The 10,305-nt window shown below is 43.0% G+C and overlaps 1 pseudogene; it reads right to left on the bottom strand.

Moving 5' to 3' along the window:
* Positions 1-4,389: 4,389 nt before the first annotated feature.
* Myl6-ps5 (myosin light chain 6, pseudogene 5) lies at positions 4,390-4,739 on the bottom strand (annotated as a pseudogene).
* Between the last annotated feature and the right edge of the window lie 5,566 nt (positions 4,740-10,305).

The following is a 10,305-nucleotide window of genomic DNA, read 5'->3' as shown; positions in this document are numbered from 1 at the left end:
AAAAGCCTTAACTCTATAATGATCGACCACCGCTGTGATCTCATTTTTATGCACCACTTGCAACGTAGAGCCAGGGGTCACTTTTGTATACACTCAGGTCCTCGGAAGCCCTGTAATGAGCCTCAGACTCATTGTTCTCAGAAGGACACAAAAGAAAACAAAATGTCATCTTGTATCTGAGGCTCGAAACTCTCTTGTCTCTGGTGAGATGGGATTCTGCTCACTTCCCATCATGTAGGTACACAGCAGGCCCTGGAGTACACACTGATTAATGTGCCTGTTTGTCTTAGGGCACAGTTAAAAAGCATCTCCTTAAACTATGATTCACACTTTCCCTTTCAGCCTTTCTGGAGAGTTTTGTTCATGAATCAAATGAGGAGGCTGATTGCGCTACTATTTTAAAGAGCCAATTAAAAAGTTCATTAAGCGATACTGGAGGGCTTTAGCGAAGATTTTGGAAGTACACAGCTATACACAAAATTAACAAGCCGGAAGCTGCAAGTGGATTTGATGGTAGAATTTTTTCACCGTTACAAAGCTAGTCTTTTAGAGGATAATTGTGTTCTCCTCTAGAGGACAGGAGTGGGTCGTTAGAAGGGACCATATTAAGATATAGAACAGTACTAGATGTTCACTGACAAAGGTGTATGATTGTCTCCTTAGGAGAAAACGCTGGACTTGAACCACACAAATTGGGCTTGTCCAATCGCAGTCCAGGACTTCGACTCTTCTCTTTAGGGAGTGAGGGTCAGGGCCAAATGGTAAGACAATTGAAGCTCAAAGCAACTGCAAAGGACCAGACTGGCCCTGACCTATGGCCTTGATGCAGATCTCTGCTTCCTGTCTAAGTCCATTCTCTTGGTCTTATAAGTGGTCTCCACTATCCCCTTAGAATGAAAACCCAGAGTCCTTTTCGGTGCTTGCAATCAATGACCTTGAAAGGAGGTGGTTTATCTAATAGAATGTGAGTATCAGAAAGATAGATGGTCTTATTGTTTTGGTTTTTTGTTTGTTTTATTTTATTTTATTTTATTTTTTTAGACACTAGTGCAGGCTGGCCTCAAACTCCTTATATAGCCAATGAGATTAAAATAACCTTAATAAGATAATCTCTCACTTACCTGCCTCTAGCTCCCGATTACTGGGAATGTGTGTGTATGCAACCATGATCAGTTTATGAGGAGAGCAGAAACTGAATCCTGGACTTCATGCATCTGGACCCTAACAACTGAGTTAAATCCCTACTCTCCTACCCACCTGTAAATATTTTCTACTGCGTTATAGAAAGATGGTGTTTAGTGTAATGTTGCAACTGCATACTGTTCAAGAATGGGACAGTTGGCATCACAAACGCTACAATCTTCTGTTCATCAGAGAAGGTGAGACAAACAGGAAGCAATCATTTGTCAAAGAAGCTCTGGCGGGGCGGGGGGGGGGGGGTGATCTCTGTTCCTGGCAAAAGAAAGGACCAGAAATCAGACATCTAGCATTAATTAAATAGTCAAGTACTACAGACCAGTACTCTCTATTCATCAAAGGCTCGGAGGTGAATGAGGCGTTGGGCTGAAAGCAATAAGAAAGACTGAGTTTAACACTGGTCTCTGGGCTCCTTGAGACTGAGTTCTGAAGTCTTTAATGGATTGTTGGTTTGTTTGTGAAGGCAGTGAGCCATGTACTCAAGGCTCCCTACAGTCACTTTGTAAGAATTCTGAGAATCTTCCACGTGACCCTGCACATTCTCAAGAAATGTGCTTTTATGAAGCAGAAAAATTAATTCTGTTCCTACGGTTCTAATCTCGAATCAGATAGTCTACCCAGAAGGTAATTCATAGACATAGTTCAAGAGGACCGATAAGGAGCAAAGTAGATATAAGAGATTGCTTCACATCTAGCTCCAAAGGATGGACGACTCCCAACCAATGAGTGATGTTAAACGGTCACTAGCCATCGGCTGTCAGCCCGTGCTGCCTGTTGAAAAGCCGGCCAAGAGGACCACACCCACACCGTGATTTAGGGGCTGCTCTGGAAGGGAATCTCATGATGCCTAACACTGTGCTCTTTCCAGATGGCTCCAATCACCTTCCCTATCACCTCCATCCCCACGTGGCAGGCTGTTACCTTCTCAGCAAAGCCTGAGGAGGGCTCTGCTCACACCCTCCGAGAGGTGTCTGTGACGCTCCTGTAGGGGAAGCTCTCACAGAGGTTCTTGCTTATGCCGAAAACACACTGGGAATAAATAAACGCCCCCCTTCAACTCTAACACCTTCTAATCATACCAAAAATGCATGTGAACAGAGCAGAAAGGGCTTAAAAATAAAACTCAAGAAGATAGGGATTCTCTGCTATCGAAAGAAATTCCTTAACACGCATCACCCAGGTAATAACTACTTCCTTTGACGGATTTCATGCAATTTTTTGGAGCTAGAAATGGGGATGGGGCGGTTGGGAGGGGCTAGTAAGTAAGAAATCTACATTCCTGGGTCAGGAGTGAGGACAGCGCAGAGCAGAGGCGAGCATCTGGCCAGGCCAGCGAGTTCTGGAAATCAGAATAGCTCTCTTTGCCTCAGGGACTCCCTGAGGGGGAGGCGGAAGGGAGGTGTTGCCCAGATGATACAAATTAAGTAGAAAGAGAACACTAAATCAGCATTCTTTTAAACTTCAGGAAAGAAATATTTCCTGCTGCCTAAGGCTTCCTCCATGAAGGCTAGAGTACTAAGGCGCACTGCCAGCCAGGTTACCCCTTTAGGAATGGGATGTGGGTGGGACCTGTTAACCTACTAGATTCACTTGTAAGGTTAGGCGAGTGAACCCTGCTATTTACCTATTTGTCTAGAGGATGAAAAAAAGAAAGAAAAGAAAAGAAGAACAAAAAGCCCTCTGAGCCCCTATGCCTGACCCAAACTTAAGGATGAGTGAAACATCACTGAGGTCGCCATTTTCTGCCCCACTGAGTGAACCGAATCTGACAAAGCCCAGTGGCGTTTGCTTATTCTTTGGATTAAAGTTTGTTCCCTCAGTATGGAGGGCGTTTAACCAAAACAGCCCAGACCCTTGCTGACTGAACTGTACTTAGTTCTGGTAATACAATGAAACACTGAGACGTTATGGGTGCTAGGTTAATTGCACAATTCGCTTGGTGTTCTAGAAACCCTGCATGAGGAACTCAGAGCGCTGCATTGTGAGGGGTCTTCTTTTTTGCTTTGAGTCAGTAAAAGCGATATCGGAGTACAATCCTGAACTTTTGAAATCTTCATTACGTGAAGCTCAGGTGTCAGATTGTCTAAGATCCTAACTAGACAGGAATCCAGCCTGTACCATTTTTAAGATATTTATTTATTCTATTTAATTATTGTATATGGGTGTCCATGTGAGTATGTAGACACATGCATCCTCCCAGAGTCTAGAAGTGGAGGTTAGACCTCCAAGTGGTGGGGTCATAGGCTGCTGTGAGGCACCCAATGTAGATGCTGAGCAGAAAACCTGGGTCCTCTTCAAGAGCAGCAAGTGCTGTCCACTGCACATGTAACTACCAGTTATATAATGATTAGACTATTGATATTACTGTGTGACTTAAGCTGTACTTTGACTTCAGCCACCTCTAGCTCTTGAATTTATTTCTGTCCCTCCAGAGTTACAAGGACAAAGTTGTCTCTCTCTTCTGTGAGCTACTGATGGAGCCAATGCTTTTTTAAATACTAGTGCACAAAGACTCATATAAGAATATCAAAACATAGACCATTTCACTCTCTAAAATTAACCATGAATCTGTATGGTGACTATGGCAACAAGTAGAATGAATGTGTGTGTGTGTGTGTGTGTGTGTGTGTGTGTGTGTGTGTGATCTACCTGTGGCGTTTTAGGTTCACAAACATCAAGGTGGAAGATGTAGACCTCATAGGCCTGTGTTAGGGTATTGACAGGCTAGCTGATCCCAGCCAAGGTTCACTACCTGTAGGAAACAGAGGCTGTGGTAGAGTGTTAGAGCCAGCAGAGAGGGACAAAACCTGCTTTTATATGTATGTGGAAGGCAGGGTGCTGCATTAGTCTCAGGGCTATGGTTTCTGCGAATGAATAGTTTGAGTTGCCATAGTTTTACACATTCTTTAAAATAAAATCTCAATGTTCAAGAACAGGTAACACAGAAGGTTGTGGTAATGAGCCTAAGGTCATTTTTAATTCTGTGATAGCAACTTGGTAAACATCTGATCTTAGAGCCTTGTGTTCTCTCTCTCTCTCTCTCTCTCTCTCTCTCTCTCTCTCTCTCTCTCTCTCTCTCTCCACAAAGAAGACTAGATAGGCAAGGTGCTGTGATATGAGAGCATAGGCAGTCTCTGGGGCCACAGAAATCTCGCAGTGAGCCAGGCACAGACTTGGGATACGGAAATGTACTCAGCCATTCAGCACCGTCTGGACAAAGCTCTCCACAGTTTATGCCGCCATTGCTGTCCTCATGCCCTACTACCAGCATCTCTACTTCTTCCTGTGTCATCTTTTCACCCAACCTGACAAAAACGTGATGGCTTTCAGCACCCATGACAGGCATCATTCCCTTCCTTCGCAAATACATGAATCGTCATGGGTTCCTTGGTCTTGTCCTTGGCCACCGTCTGCAGCATGGACAGGAAGTGCTCAAAGTCTAGCACATTGACATCCATTTCATCACCGTTGGAGTTCTCCAGGATCTTGAGCACCTTGCCATTGGGAGGGTTCTGGCACAGGGCCTTCATCATATCTTCACATTGGCTGCACATTTTCGCCATCTTGGTTCTGTCCGACAGCGGGCAGGTCTCCTTTAATTCTGTGGTCTGGTCCCTGGGGACGTCGGATGTCTTGGCCACTCAGCTCGGTGGGACCTTTTCCATCAGTAATGACCAACTCTAGTGATATTTCATCTCAAACCATAAGCGACTTTGTGTTTGAAAGTAATTGGTAAAATAGAAAGTGAACTCTGAGTGCAGAGGTTATTAAGGAGCACATTGAAAAGCACGTTCAAAGTCTGGAGCATATTGTTGTAACACGCCTGTGGAAAGCCAAAATAGCTTCCATGAAAATCCTGGCCTTCTATACTTTTATTCTGTACTGAGTTTGTAAAGACCCTTTTTGTTCCAGATTCTTAAAAAAAAAAAAATCCATGAGGTTTGTTAATAGCCCAGATAACTTCACCAAGCTGAAGGGCCTTCAATGACAGGCACCATACGTGCACGGATATCAGTTAGCGTTTTTTACGTAATGAAGCTGAGTGGCATGAAATAGCTATCACCCCACTATTTCTTGGTTAATGATTTGAGCTGAGATCAACTGCATAGCCTTTTGGGGGAACTTGCCTTAGTGTGTTCAGAGCATGACAGTCAGTAGGTTAGTTTCTGGCTAACTGATTCTGCCATCTAGATACGTCTCTGGCACCTAGCAAGCTGGTTTAGGTCTTTTCACATAATGACTGAATTTTGCTTGTGTGTGTGTGTGTGTGTGTGTGTGTGTGTGTGTATCTATATGAGAGACTAGGAGGAGAGACCACATATTGCCTTATTGCCTAATTACTATATTATCACTTAAGATTAGACGTGCACAGTGTCACTTCTGCTGTCTATCTCTATTGGTCAACACAAGGTCAGTCCATATTCTAGGCAATCAGAAAACTCCAATCCTTTATGAGAAAAAAAATAGCAAAGTCATATTGCAAAGGTATGAACATATATGGCAGGTGAGATTATTATTGCCATCTAAGTAAAAGTGTGATTTGCCCAAATTAATGCCAGCGTTTGCTTAAAGATTAAATTTGTTATTTTTTTACTCCCTGATATTTCAACAACGTGCAGTATGTTATAAAAAAAGAAGCAGTTTGTGAAGGAAAACATATGCAAGTCATAAAGAAAGTGGAAATAAATTCAAATCTTCTCCCGTCTTTGCTGAGAGCTTGCTTATATCTATCCTTGCCTTGATGCGTTATTTACCTTTCTCACAGTTATTACAAAATAGCAGCTCTAAAGGAGCATGGGCTTGTCTTGGCTCACAGTTTGAAGATGCACAGTCTTTCATGGTAGGGAAGTTATGACAGCAAGGGTATGAAGTGGCTTGTTCGTTTGGTTTCATTGGTTGATTGGTTTGGTTTTTAGACAAGGTTAACGCCCCACACCCACCCCCCAAGCAGACAAAACCAAACAAAAAAATCTCCCCCAAAACCAACCAACCAACCAACCAACCAAACAAACAAACAAAAAACACTTAAGATATCTTTGAATGGCAATCTCTACTCTCCCCCCGTCCCCCTGCCCCCAGCTTCTTAACTACTAGGATTACCGGATTTATCATACTATACATATAAGGCTAGATTCCTTTTTTTAGTTTAGTTTTATCATGACTTTGTTTTAAGACAGCGTCTCACTATACAGTCCTGGATGGCCAGGAATTCACTATGTGGACCACGCTATCCTCAGTGTCACAGAGATCCACTTGCTCTACCTCCTGAAAGTTGGGACCGAAGGCAAGTGCCACGATACCTGGCTATTTTTAAAAATTAATTCATATCGATGGATATTGTTATTTGACAATTTCATGGATCTATAAATAATACATTCTGATTACTCTGTCCTTGACAGCCTCTCTTATTATAACTTACCCTCCCTATCAGCCCTCCCTTTTCCCGGCCTGTCTCTGTCATGGCTTTTCATTTTGTTTTATGGCCCGTTTAGTCTAACCATGGTAAGGTATATGTCCACTGGGTTAGAAGTATCCATTGGAGCCTCATGGAGTCACTGGTGGGTTCGAAACTTACGGCACTTATTTCCCTACACTCGAATCTCTCAGTCAGTAGCAGACAGTTCAACACCGAGCCATGGTATTTCTTCTTTGTTCCCATCCAGGCCTGACTGTTGTTAGGCCTATTCTTGCGCAAACTCAGCACAGGTCTGCAGCTGCTATGAGTTTGTAATTGCAGCTGCTATGTATTGCCCAAGAGATGGCATTTAGCTCTCTTCTAGCCTTTCTATTTTCTCCTGCTCCTTCTTCTGCAACATTCCCTGAGCCACAGAGGGAATAATCTAAATGTCCTGTTAGGGATGGGTATTCACTGACCGATCATTTAGTGCCTTGTACAGCAATGAGTTCCTCCACTCTCTGCCAGTCACTCTCATTAATATGTTTAGAGGGAAGCCTGGCAGTACACCAACTTATTTAAATAACAGTATTCTGCTCCTTGCTAAGACCTGGGTTCTCCCGTACCATGACTTTTGGATCAGTGTTACAGTAACAAGAATGAAATCCCTCCACATTGCGGAGTGGATCTATAATCCAGTCAGAAAACCACTACTCACCTAAGCTTAGTGCCAGCATTGTACAGGTGAGCATAGCTTGCTTGGCAGCATGACCTCATGGGTCATAAGGTCCTGCTCTGGGTAGGTCCACAGATGCCTTTTCTCCTCCAACAGTCTGCACAGCACCCCGAAAGAGATAGTTGGTGAAAGGAAACCTCCAGCCCAGTTTAAGTGTGCTTTTTCTATATCATGTCTTCTAGGCCTGTGACATCTTCACCAGTTGGGGCCTTAACATTTAGTTCCTGTGGATAACCAAGAAGAATGGCAAATCCTGTAATGTTTTGAGGGCCTCTATGATCTCCCTAACCAATAACTCATAAGACAATATCCCACCCCAGGCACTGGGATTCTTGTTTAATAACCTATCACTTCTGCTCTTAATCACTCTGCTTACTGCTTTTGGGGGGAAACATGACTTAAGCATAAGATTCCTTTAGCACAGATGGTCTTGCCTCACACAGGCTCCACAAGGCACTTTATAGTTTTAGTCCCCCCTCGGTATACATAGAAGATTAGGTCCAAATTCCTCAAAGATAGCAAATAATATGAATGCTCAAGTCTCTTACCTACAATGGCGTGGTATTTGCATAGGAGCTACCTATATCCTCCCCTGTACTTTAAATCTCTAAATTACGTGTAATGCCTAATACATTGAAATGCTATGCAAATAGTTATTATACTATGTTGTTTAGAGACTGGCAATGGGAAAAGTTTGTAAATGTTAAGTACTCGTACTTTTAAAATTCAAATAATTTCATCTATAATTGATTGACTGTGGATCAGGACGACCAACTGCACAGACGTCACTTACATCCTGATTCAGTGCTTTATAGAAGGACCAGGTTAAAATAGAAGATTTTAAGTGTAGGAGAATTGAAAAAATGAAGTAAAAATGAAAATGTAAAGCAGTAGAACAGTTCTGTGAGTGCTGCAGGGTGGGGGAGTATTTCTGGTGGGACTCTGGATGACTACACAGAGAAAGGGAACTAAGATTTCCACTCCCCCGTCCACACTTAGGGAGCTGGGATAATGTGCAGTAACACGAAGGTCACCTATGGTAAAAACAAGCAAACAGTCTCTGGACAACATCTAGTTATCAGACTCAGCGTTACTGACTATAAAAAAAGTGTGAACAATATTAGCGATACTCCTTTTACAAAAGATTAAAAACATAATTGTGTGTGTGTGGGGGGGGATGGGGATGTGGACATGACTGTAGAAGCCACAGAAGCCAAGGAAGGGCATTGGATTTCCCTGGGGCTGGAGCTGTAGGCAGTTGTGAGCCATCTGCTGTGGGTTCTGTGAACCAACTCTGGCCCCTCTCTATAGAGCAGTGCAGGCTCTGAACTGTTGAGGCCCCTCCAAGGCCTTTCTTGATACTTCTAACCCCAACACATTAGAAACGCAGCTCAACAATTATTGATAGGAAGACCATACAGACATGTCAAAATTATCGATCATAGCATTGTAAACAACTGTCGGACATCCATGATTATGTGGATGGTAGGTCTTATGGTGTGTACCCTATACAGTTTGTAATATAGCTGTATAATATATAGAAACAGGGTAGAGTTTCAATGTTCTTTGCATTGACTGTGTAAAAAGTGGGTCATTTAATTGGAGCCAGAGACACACACTGTAAAGAAAGCGGAGCTTCTCTAAACTTTCAGCTGCGGCCTGAGAAAATGTAATTAGTGATGGCTTGTCACGGGAGGGGCTCCTTTAGAAACTGGGCTTGCTAAGTCATGCCTGTTCACGGACTGGCCCAGAAGACAGAGGTTAATTGGGGACAGCTGTGGCTGTATGAGGCATGTCTTCACTTGAGAAGGCCACAGCTCATAGAGGAAACCTTTGGCTTTTAATCTTCCTAAAAAGAAAAGACTAATTCTGTAGGACAGCATTGATGTGAGAACTGAGACAGACTCCGACTGAACTTGGTGTAACTTGCTGAGCATTATAATAACAATCATGGCGCTCTGACACTACAATGCTTTAAGAACAGCATCCGAATCCTCTGAAACCCAAATGTGGCTTCAGTGTCAGTTTAGAATTATAGAAGGCACACTTGGAAAGGGCTCCAGAAATCTCTCAGTCCAAACTCAGTTTTTCTAACTTTAGAGGGAACTATTTCCCTAGAACCAAGGAAGTAACTAACTAATGTTCCCAAGGTAGGAGTGTGGTATGTGTGTGGTGTGTGTGTGTGTATCCCTGTGTGTGAATGTGTGCTTGTGTATGCCTGTGCGTGTGTGCATGTGTGTGTGTGTATGAGTGTATGTGTGTGTGGGTATGAGTGTATGTGTGTGTGGGTATGAGTGTATGTGTGTGTGTATGAGTGTATGTGTGTGCCTGTGTATGTCTGTGTGTGTTCACGTGTGTGTGTGTGTGTGTGTAAAACAATTTATGATTTCAATGTATCAATTCCAAAAGGAAATGCAGGGGACCACACAAGCAAAATCTTTAAGAAGAGTAAATAAATTAATAAAGATGGTAGTTTAAAAAAAAAGAACTCTTTGAGGTCAGGAGAGATGTCCGAGCATCTAAGAGCACAGTACTGTTGTTCTTGCAGAATACAGGAGTTGGAGTCACAGCACCACATTTCGGGGCTCACACATCCACTTGAAATTCTAGGTCCAAAGGATCCAACACTCTCTTGCTGTGGCAGACACTGTCTCTCAAATGCATGTAGATGAACATGCTCACAGACATGGACATACACATATGCACACAGATGCACAAATAAACCTTAGAAAAAGAAAGCATTGATTTGATATTGTCTAGAGACTTTTCGGATTTTTTTTTAACCTTTCACAGCTATTGACACTCATTGTCTTGTTACCCTAAACAAATGTAAGGGAAGTGGCTACACAGGCATACACACACACACACACACACACACACACACACACACACACAGACACACACACACACACACACAGACACACACAGACACACAGACACACAGACACACAGACACACACAGACACACACAGACACA

The sequence above is a fragment of the Rattus norvegicus genome, chromosome 11, assembly GCF_036323735.1.
Source record: "Rattus norvegicus strain BN/NHsdMcwi chromosome 11, GRCr8, whole genome shotgun sequence".
NCBI lineage: Eukaryota > Metazoa > Chordata > Mammalia > Rodentia > Muridae > Rattus > Rattus norvegicus.
This window is presented reverse-complemented; position numbering and strand designations above follow the sequence as displayed.